Source organism: Neofelis nebulosa, chromosome 6, assembly GCF_028018385.1.
Source record: "Neofelis nebulosa isolate mNeoNeb1 chromosome 6, mNeoNeb1.pri, whole genome shotgun sequence".
NCBI classification, from domain to species: Eukaryota; Metazoa; Chordata; class Mammalia; order Carnivora; family Felidae; genus Neofelis; species Neofelis nebulosa.
In genome coordinates this window covers 100,175,839-100,186,792 of record NC_080787.1, presented here as the reverse complement: position 1 = coordinate 100,186,792, position 10,954 = coordinate 100,175,839, and the positions used below count along the sequence as shown (strand labels likewise).

The following is a 10,954-nucleotide window of genomic DNA, read 5'->3' as shown; positions in this document are numbered from 1 at the left end:
CATGCCCCTTCTTCGGGGATATTTGTTAACTCTTACGTCCTTATAATTTCAGGCAGCTGAGGGAGAAATGTGGGGCACCAAGACATGCTTTAATCACTCCCCTTGGCCTGTCTCCTGGGTGCAGGCTCTGCTGACTAGGTAAGACTCTGGCCTCGGAATGTTCCCTTGACCCCCTCTGCATCGCCTCCCATCCCCAGTTTCTTGTTAGAGGGAAGAATTCATTCATTGGGCATTGTGCTGGTCCCCCCAACTTGCAAGTTGGCCCCTCCAAACCTCATTCACTTCAGGCTCCGGAAACCACCCGCACTCTCCTTCCTATCAGTCTTTGTTAAGTGTGTAAGGGCTGCGATAGCGAGGGCCCCAAGTGCAGGCCATCTTGTTTGAGTCCCACAGGCACGCTCTGGAGGTAAGCATACCCCCCATTACCGATGGAGAAGCAGGCCGAGGGGACCACCTCTGACCACCTGGCCTGCCCTCACTCCCCGCCTCCCCACCAGAGTCTTCCAAGTAGCGCCTCTTTCTTGCTTCCTCTGCCTCTCTTTCCACCTTTCCAAGATCTCGAGCCTGTAGCCTTCCTGCCTCCTTCATGGCCCCATTCTTAAATCGTCAGTGTCTCCCCTGCTGGCTGTATGTGCTCAATCCCCCCTATCCCCTAAAATGAAATTCCTCCCTTCGTGTTCTTTATCCTTCTGCCTACGCTTTTTTCCTCCTAACTTTACCAACTACACCTTCTTACAGTCTGCTAACTCCTGAACCCTTGCAGCTGGTCATGCACTAACTACCAGGTCCCCGCCACCTAGACCAGTGCCAGTGCTTTAGACACTCCGAGAATATCTGTTGGACAGATTATCAGGTCTCTTACTGCACAACACTGAGACAGACTTCTGACAGAAGGTGGCCTTTCTGTGAAGTTTGCAAGCCGTATCCCCACGCACAGACTTTCCCATGGCATGCCATGTCACTAACCCAACCACCCGGCTCCCTTGGTGCCCTTGGCCCACCTCTGTGTAGGTTGTTTCCCCCGCCCTGACTGTCCTCCATACCTGACACATCTCTTAGTTGTACCCCTAGAGACTTTCTTTTCTGAACATTTAAGGGGCACCTGGGTGGCTCAGTGAGTTGGGCATCCAACTTCAGCTCAGGTTATGATCTCACGGATCGTGAGTTCAAGCCCCACATGGGCTCGGTGCTGTCAGTGAGGAGCCCACTTCGGGTCCTCTGTCCCCTACTCTCTGCCGTTCCCCAGCTCACACTTGCTCTCAAAAATAAATAAAATATTTTAAAAAAAGAACAATAAACATTTAAATTCTATTTCCTCAGAAACTTAAAAACAGTTTCCTGCCCTACCAAGTCTTTTTCTTTTAAACTCTCCAACTTAGAAAAACTGTTTTCTGGCATTAAAAAAGCAGTATCAATGAGATACCGATTTAAATAGTGAACCGTTTTGCCATCATGCTTCTTTGAAAGAAGATTCGTTTTATGACGATCATTAAACTTTGTTGTAAGTTTTACTTAATGATAACACTAAATCTTCACCTTTTCTTGCTCACATAATGTGGTTATCTGGTCACACCTAAAAATAAATAATCAGTGACATTGTTTGCCTGGCCCAAGTCTCATTCTCTAATGTTTGAGACTTTATCTGACCCATGACAGTATTATTGCTATGGCCCAGGATGTGGGTGACACTACAAGTTGAGGTAAAAGACGTATACATACGTTAGTACGAAATGCTCCAAAAAGATAGAGGGCTTTTTTAGGCTCAGTATCTACCACACATTAAACTCGTGACCAGAAAGTAGTTGGAATAATCCATGATGATCTTTTTTCAAAACCTGACGAATTGCTGTAACATGGCCTTCTTTGGGCAAGCAAGTTTGGGGGAATTGTGTGTAATCAACAATTTGATTACAAGTGAAAGAATACTTTTTTTTTTTTTTTTAAGACTCTAATCAGCCAGTTCATCACTGATAAGAAGAACCTTGTTTTCCAGAAAACAGTTGTCAAGCTCCTTCCTAGAGTTCTTAGTTTCTGGAAGATACTTTCCTGCCACTTCATTTGTTTTCCCACTTTGAAATCCTATTGCTAAGATCACCTTTCTGACCAATGGAAGCTCTAGGATTTATCTTTATAATCCGTAATGACTGCCTCTCAAGGTAGAGAACACAGGGCACACCTTTGTTAAAGTACAAAAGGGCAGAAATGAATTGGGTTGGTTCTTTAATTCCTTTAACTGTGAGGACATAATGGTCATTCCATTATTATAAATAGTTTCAATTATTGTTAATCTTGTTCTAGTAATAATTAAGTTATTTGCACTCTCTTTTAAAAGTACAAAGCGATCTAACAGAATAATCATTTGCCTCTTTCTTTTCCCTACCTTCAGTCCTGACCTCAAATTAACTGTTTTATTCTTTCAGAATTGGTCCTGTGTTTCCATTATGGAGATAACGTACTTCTTTTTTTTTTTCCCCCATAGATTTCAACTTTATTTTATTTTTTTAATTATTTCTTTAAATGTTTATTTTGTTTTGAGAGAGAGAGAGTGCAAGCAGGGGAGGAGAAGAGAGATAAGGAGACACAGAATCTGAAGCAATCTCCAGGCTCTGAGCTGTCAGCACAGAGCCTGATGTGGGGCTCGAACTTCTGAACCATGAGATCATGACCTGAGCCGAAGTTGAACACTTAACCAACAGAGCCACCCAGGAGCCCGGGAGATAACATACTTCTAAAGATGACTGAAAAATAAGGGTCACCTGGGAAGAGTCCAGGGGGACCAGAACTGATGGTGGGATCCACCTCTTTCTTTAGCTCACCCAGCCTGCCCTTGGGGCTCTGAAGTGCTAAGTTTTCAGCCTCCCCTGCTGGAGGAATCTTATTTCTTTCTTTTCTGTAGAAAGAGAAGGTTCTTCAGGCTTTTATCCTTTCTTTTTGGGGACACTGACCATCTTCATGGAAAAGCTACATCAGCTTTCCTTCAACTTGATCTGTTCATCTCTAAGACTGACAGTACCCACCACTGTGCATCTTGTCAGCAAACAAGTGGGCTCATCACTGCCTTCACTGTTGGAGTAGCTTAGATTTTACTTTTTGAACATATTTTTTAAAATGTTTTTTAAGTAAGCCCTACACCCAGTGTGGGGGCTGAACTCAACTCCAGGGTCAAGACTCACATGCCCTACAGACTGAGCCAGCCAGGTACCCCCACCCCCAACCTTTAAAAGAAATTTTTTTTTAAGTAAGCACTACACCCAGTGCGAGATTTGAACATATTTCAGTAAATAACCACTGTTGTTTTTTTTTTTATTTCAGAAAATAGAAAAAAATTATTCAAAATCTCACCATGCCAACATAATCATCTCACCATTTCATTTATGTATCTTTCAGGCTTTTCTACCATGCATATCTTTTTTGTCGTAGTTCTCATTATAAATTCAACTTTCGGTCCTGCTGTTTTCACAGAACATAAACAGTTCTCCATGACACTGCAGTCTTCACAACCATTATTAATAAGTAGCTTAAATTCTAAACAAGGTATCTGAATTTCTATTACTGGTTGGTTTCTCTGGTATGAATAGGAATGTGGTAAATACTCCATAAGAAAGCCTCCTAATGTTCTACTAAGAAAGTCTTTGACTTGGAAAAATAATGCCCTGGCCAGTTCTCCATAGCAGCAGGTTAAAACCGTGGAACAAAAACAAAGCAAAACAAAACAAAAAACTATGTAACAAATTCTTTTAAAATTCTTCAACTTGAACTATTAATTTTTTTCATTTGGTGGTTCTTCTTCCTGCAAAATGATGACTTCTTCCTTCCCACTGAAGTTCACCGTCTCTTAGAGAAGGGAAGGGCCTCAGTCTAACAGTCATACCTTCTGCTCTTGGCAAAGACGACAGAGAAACAATTTTATAGGAGATGAGAAGCCATCTTTGCTTCTTCAAAGTGAAGGGAAATAAAAAATAAGCCACCCAAAACTGTGCCACTTTGGCGTATTGATTATTTTGAATTAAAGCTACTTAAGAAACAGCCAGTGCAAGAAGGACCCTCTGACCCTCCTTTGTCCTCCTGAAAACAGGAAATACATCTCCCCTGTGAAAGGTACCCTTCCTCTACCAGGAGGAAGAGAGACATCCTTATCACTAGAGAGAGGAATTGAGGGCTGAGAAGGCTATATAAACAAATCTTGTTACTAACTTACTACCCTGAACCCCAAACCTCTTTTTCTTGTCAGTTCTTCACAAATTCATTGTTTCTTTGTTTAAAAGGTATAAGAGCTCCTTTCTTTGGTCAGTTATTTGAGTTTTTATGGGCTCCTGTACATATGAAATTAAATTTGCTTTTCTCCTGTTAATCTCCCTTATGCCAATTTCATTATTGGGCCAACCAAAGAACCTAGAAGGGAAGAAGGGAAAATTTTCTTCCCCTTTAGAAGACCTTGGGAGAAGGAAACTCCTAGGGTTTGTTCAAAGGGACGCAAAATAATGTTTATCTGACTCAGATCTTTCATGCTGTAACAGTATGAGCTTATTGTATTTTGTTATTGTTTTGTTTGGGTCTTTTTTTTTTTTTTTTAAGCCTAGAGAACATCATTCTCAAAGAATTAAGCTACTCTTGCAACGTTTCTTTCCTTAAATTAATCATTGTAATTTTACTGTTTGAATTATTTCTCACTTTCTAGGCATTTTGATGATGTCCCCCACCTTATATCATGAATTCCGTTGTAACTTACACTTGTGTAAATAGATTATGATCAATTTATTGCGAAGTTCGTAATTGCTGCGTAATTATGCAGTTTTATACCATGCTTCTCTTTCCTTTTAGCCTTCTTTCCTTCTTTTTTTGGAGATTAGAACTGCTTTAATTGCATTCTTTTTTTAAAAACAGCGTTATTGAAGTACAGTTTGCATACCATAAAATTCACCTGGTTTAGTTATACAATTAGAATGACTTTTAGTAAATTCACAAAGTTGTGAAAGCGTCACCACAATTCAGTGTTAAAGATCCTTTCTGCCCATTTGCGGTCAACCCCTGGGCAGACAGGAATTCACTCTCTGTCTCTATAGATTTGCCTTCTCTGGACATTTTGTGTAAATGAAACTATACAATATTCTTAACTGGTTCCATCATTTAGCATAATGTTTTTGAGGTTTATTCATGGGGTAGCATTAATCATTGTTCCTTTTTATTGCTCAATAGTGTTCCATTATAGGGATGTGCCACATTTGTTAATCTATTTACCAGTTGATTGGCATTTGGGTTATTTCTACTTGTTACCTATTACGAATAATGCTGCTGTGAATATTCGAGAACAAGTCTTTGTGTGGACCTAAGTTTTCATTTCTCTTGAGTAGATTCTCAAGAGTAAAATTTATGGTAAATTTATGTTTAACATTTTAGAAATTGCTGAACTATTTTCCAAACTAGTTGTATCAGTTTACATTTCTACCAGCAACACATGTAGATTCCAGTTTGTTCACATCTTTGCCAACCCTTGGTGTTCCTTTTTTATTATAACTATTCTAGTAGGACTGAGATAGTATCTCATTGTGATTTTTTATTTGCATTTCCCTATGACTAATGATGTTAAGCATCTTCTCATGAGCAAATGAACCACTCATATTTCTTTGATGAAAGGTCTGTTCAAATATTTTACCCATCTCTCAATTGCATTATTGTCTTCTTGTTGAGTTTAAGCATTCTTGATGGATTATGGATACAGCTTCTTTTTTTTTTTAAGTTTATTTATTTATTTTGAGAGAGCAGAGTAGGGGCAGTGAGAGAGGGAGAGAGAATCCCAAGCAGGCTCTGCACTGATACAGGGCCCAAACTCACAGAACCATGAGATCATGACCTAAGTCAAAATCAAGAGTCAGATGCCTAACTGACTGAGCCACCCAGGAACCCCACAAACTCTTTATCAGATATATGATGTGCAAGTATTTACTCCCAGTCTATGACTTGACTTCATTTTTGAAATGGTATCTTTTGAAACACAAAAGTCTTTAATTTTGATAAGTCCAATTTATCAGCTTTTTCTTTTGTAGATCATGTTTTGGTGTCATATCTAAGGAATCCTTGCCTAACCCAAAGTCACAAAGATGGTTTCCAACGCTCTTTTCTAAAAGTGTTATAGCTTTAGCTCTTAAGTTTAGGTCTATGACTAATTTTGAATTGGTTTTTGTGTATGGTATGAGTTATATCAGGGTTTCTCCCTCAGCACTGTTGACATATTGGGCTGGATCCTTCTTTGTTGTGGGGGGGTCTTTCCTGTGAATTGTTTGATATTTAGCAGCATCTCTAGTTTCTACTAAATATAAAATGTCAGTAGCACCCCTGCCCCCATGTAATAACCGAAATTGTCTCCAGACATTGCCAAATGTACTCTTCCTTTGGGAACCCCAAATCACCCCATTGAAAACGAGTGAATTAAATTAATTTTTTGTATGTGGATACCCAACTGTTCTAGAACCATTTGTTGAAAAGACTATTCTTTCTCTCTTTGAATTGCTTTGGCAACTTTGTAGAAAATAATTTGACCATGAATATAAGGGTTTGTTTCTGAACTCTTAATTCTGTTCCATTGATTTCTATGTCTGTCTTTAAGGCAGTACCACACTGTCTTGATTACTATAGCTCTATATTAAGTTTTAATATTGGGAAATGCAAGTCCTCCAACTTTTCTTTTTCATTAAACTTTTTATTTTTAAGATAATTGTAGATTCACAGTTATAGGAAATAACACAGAGAGATCCCATGTACCCTTTACAATTTCCCCCAATGATTACATCTTATAAAACCATAATACAGTACCAGGATATGATATTGATACAATCCATCAATCTTATTCAGATTTCCCCATTTATACTTGAGTTCTTTTTAAAAATTGTTTTGGCCACTCTGGCATTTCCATAAAAGTTTTAGGAACAGTTTATCCATTTGTACAAAAGAACGGGATGGGATTGCGACAGAGCTTACATTGAATATATAGATATAATTTTAGGTAATTGCCATCCATCATAGCAATATTAATCTTGAATCTGTGAATCATGATTTTCTTTTTCTTCTTTTGTTAATGTTTATTTATTTATTGGGGGGGGGGGGTGCGCACAGACAGTGAGAGAGAAAGAGAGGATCCCAAGCAGACTCTGCAGTGTCAGCACAGAGCTCACTGTGGGGCTCGATCTCACAAACTGTGAGATCATGACCTGAGTTGAAATCAAGAGTCAGACACTCAACTGAATGAGCTGCCCAGGCACACACACACACCCCACTAACTATTTCCACAGCTTTTTCATTACCCCAAACAGAAACCATGCCTGTCTTTTTTAAAGCAATAGTGAAATTGCCAACTTACTAGTTACTGTATGGTCTTTTGTGGCCTCCAAAATGTTTTTACAGAATAGTAATTTAATACCAAACCCTGAATCCCAAGGAATCCTGGTACTTGTCTTTGGAGGAATATAGATAGAATCTTTGTTAAGAAATTGGCCTTTACAATTAGAGAAAAAATTTAAAAATATATGGAAACAAATGAAAATGAAAATACAACAATCCAAACGCTTTGGGATGCAGTGAAGGCAGTCCTGAGAGTAAAATACATTGCAATCCAGGCCTATCTCAAGAAACAAGAAAAATTCCAAATACAAAATCTAACAGCACACCTAAAGGAAATAGAAGCAGAACAGCAAAGGCAGCCTAAACCCAGCAGAAGAAGAGAAATAATAAAGATCAGAGCAGAAATAAACAATATAGAATCTAAAAAAACTGTAGAGCAGATCAACGAAACCAAGAGTTGGTTTTTTGAAAAAATAAACAAAATTGACAAACCTCTAGCCAGGCTTCTCAAAAAGAAAAGGGAGATGACCCAAATAAAATCATGAATGAAAATGGAATTATTACAACCAATCCCTCAGAGATACAAACAATTATCAGGGAATACTATGAAAAATTATATGCCAACAAATTGGACAACCTGGAAGAAATGGACAAATTCCTAAACACCCACACTCTTCCAAAACTCAATCAGGAGGAAATAGAAAGCTTGAACAGACCCATAAACAGCGAAGAAATTGAATCGGTTATCAAAAATAAGAGTCCAGGACCAGATGGCTTCCCAGGGAGTTCTACCAGACGTTTAAAGAAGAGATAATACCTATCCTTCTCAAGCTATTCCAAGAAATAGAAAGGGAAGGAAAACTTCCAGACTCATTCTATGAAGCCAGTATTACTTTGATTCCTAAACCAGACAGAGACCCAGTAAAAAAAGAGAACTACAGGCCAATATCCCTGATGAATATGGATGCAAAATTTCTCAATAAGATACTAGCAAATCGAATTCAACGGCATATAAAAAGAATTATTCACCATGATCAAGTGGGATTCATTCCTGGGATGCAGGGCTGGTTCAACATTCGCAAATCAATCAACGTGATACATCACATTAACAAAAAAAAAGAGAAGAACCATATGATCCTGTCAATCCATGCCGAAAAGGCCTTTGACAAAATCCAGCACCTTTTCTTAATAAAAACCCTTGAGAAAGTCGGGATAGAAGGAACATACTTAAAGATCATAAAAGCCATTTATGAAAAGCCCACAGCTAACATCATCCTCAACGGGGAAAAACTGAGAGCTTTTTCCCTGAGATCAGGAACACAACAGGGATGCCCACTCTCACCGCTGTTGTTTAACATAGTGCTGGAAGTTCTAGCATCAGCAATCAGACAACAAAAGGAAATCAAAGGCATCAAAATTGGCAAAGATGAAGTCAAGCTTTCGCTTTTTGCAGATGACATGATATTATACATGGAAAATCCGATAGACTCCACCAAAAGTCTGCTAGAACTGATACATGAATTCAGCAAAGTTGCAGGCTACAAAATCAATGTACAGAAATCAGTTGCATTCTTATACACTAACAATGAAGCAACAGAAAGACAAATAAAGAAACTGATCCCATTCACAATTGCACCAAGAAGCATAAAATACCTAGGAATAAATCTAACCAAAGATGTAAAAGATCTGTATGCTGAAAACTATAGAAAGCTTATGAAGGTAATTGAAGAAGATATAAAGAAATGGAAAGACATTCCCTGCTCATGGATTGGAAGAATAAATATTGTGAAAATGTCAATACTACCCAAAGCTATCTACACATTCAATGCAATCCCAATCAAAATTGCACCAGCATTCTCAAAACTAGAACAAGCAATCCTAAAATTCATATGGAACCACAAAAGGCCCCGAATAGCCAAAGTAATTTTGAAGAAGACCAAAGCAGGAGGCATCACGATCCCAGACTTTAGCCTCTACTACAAAGCTGTAATCATCAAGATAGCATGGTATTGGCACAAAAACAGACACATAGACCAATGGAATAGAATAGAAACCCCAGAACTAGACCCACAAACGTATGGCCAACTCATCTTTGACAAACCAGGAAAGAACATCCAATGGAAAAAAGACAGTCTTTTTAACAAATGGTGCTGGGAGAACTGGACAGCAACATGCAGAAGGTTGAAACTAGACCACTTTCTCACACCATTCACAAAAATAAACTCAAAATGGATAAAGGACCTGAATGTGAGACAGGAAACCATCAAAACCTTAGAGGGGAAAGCAGGAAAAGACCTCTCTGACCTCAGCCGTAGCAATCTCTTACTCGACACATCCCCAAAGGCAAGGGAATTAAAAGCAAAAGTGAATTACTGGGACCTTATGAAGATAAAAAGCTGCACAGCAAAGGAAACAACCAACAAAACTAAAAGGCAACCAACGGAATGGGAAAAGATATTTGCAAATGACATATCGGACAAAGGGCTAGTATCCAAAATCTATAAAGAGCTCACCAAACTCCACACCCAAAAAACAAATAACCCAGTGAGGAAATGGGCAGAAAACATGAATAGACACTTCTTTAAAGAAGACATCCGGATGGCCAACAGGCACATGAAAAGATGTTCAACGTCGCTCCTTATCAGGGAAATACAAATCAAAACCACACTCAGATATCACCTCACGCCAGTCAGAGTGGCCAAAATGAACAAATCAGGAGACTATAGATGCTGGAGAGGATGTGGAGAAACGGGAACCCTCTTGCACTGTTGGTGGGAATGCAAACTGGTGCAGCCGCTCTGGAAAGCAGTGTGGAAGTTCCTCAGAAAATTAAAAATAGACCTACCCTATAACCCAGCAATAGCACTGCTAGGAATTTATCCAAGGGATACAGGAGTACTGATGCATAGGGGCACTTGTACCCCAATGTTTATAGCAGCACTCTCAACAATAGCCAAATTGTGGAAAGAGCCTAAATGTTCATCAACTGATGAATGGGTAAAGAAATTGTGGTTTATATACACAATGGAATACTACGTGGCAATGAGAAAGAATGAAATATGGCCCTTTGTAGCAACGTGGATGGAACTGGAGAGTGTGATGCTAAGTGAAATAAACCATACAGAGAAAGACAGATACCATATGTGTTCACTCTTATGTGGATCCTGAGAAACTTAACAGAAACCCATGGGGGAGGGGAAGGAAAAAAAAAAAAAAAAGGTTAGAGTGGGAGAGAGCCAAAGCATAAGAGACTGTTAAAAACTGAGAACAAACTGAGGGTTGATGGGGGGTGGGAGGGAGGGGAGGGTGGGTGATGGGTATTGAGGAGGGCACCTTTTGGGATGAGCACTGGGTGTTGTATGGAAACCAATTTGACAATAAATTTCATATATTAATAAAATAAAATAAAATAAAATAAAAAAAGAAATTGGCCTTTAGAATCTTCAAATCCCATGTCTGCCATTGACAAGCAGGTTACTTAACTTCTCTGAGTTTTACATTATCATGTACAAATTTAAACATTTTTATTTCTCTCAATCTTCTAGATGTGGGCTTCACTAAGTGGGGTACAGAGACTCCCAAGGATACTCAGCAGCTTGCCAGATACTGTGGGAAGTCA

General features: G+C 39.0%; 1 protein-coding gene across 3 annotated transcripts in view; it reads left to right on the top strand.

Moving 5' to 3' along the window:
• The window catches only part of PDSS2 (decaprenyl diphosphate synthase subunit 2), a 295,263-nt gene that overhangs the window by 263,930 nt on the left and 20,379 nt on the right, over nt 1-10,954 (top strand). For 2 of the 3 annotated variants that reach the window (XR_009263177.1, XR_009263178.1), the window contains exon 9: nt 53-138. The exons of the other annotated variant lie outside the window; for it this stretch is intronic. The gene's annotated coding sequence lies outside the window, so the exon portion shown is untranslated. The remainder of the gene's footprint in view (nt 1-52; nt 139-10,954) is intronic. 3 annotated transcript variants of the gene reach the window in all.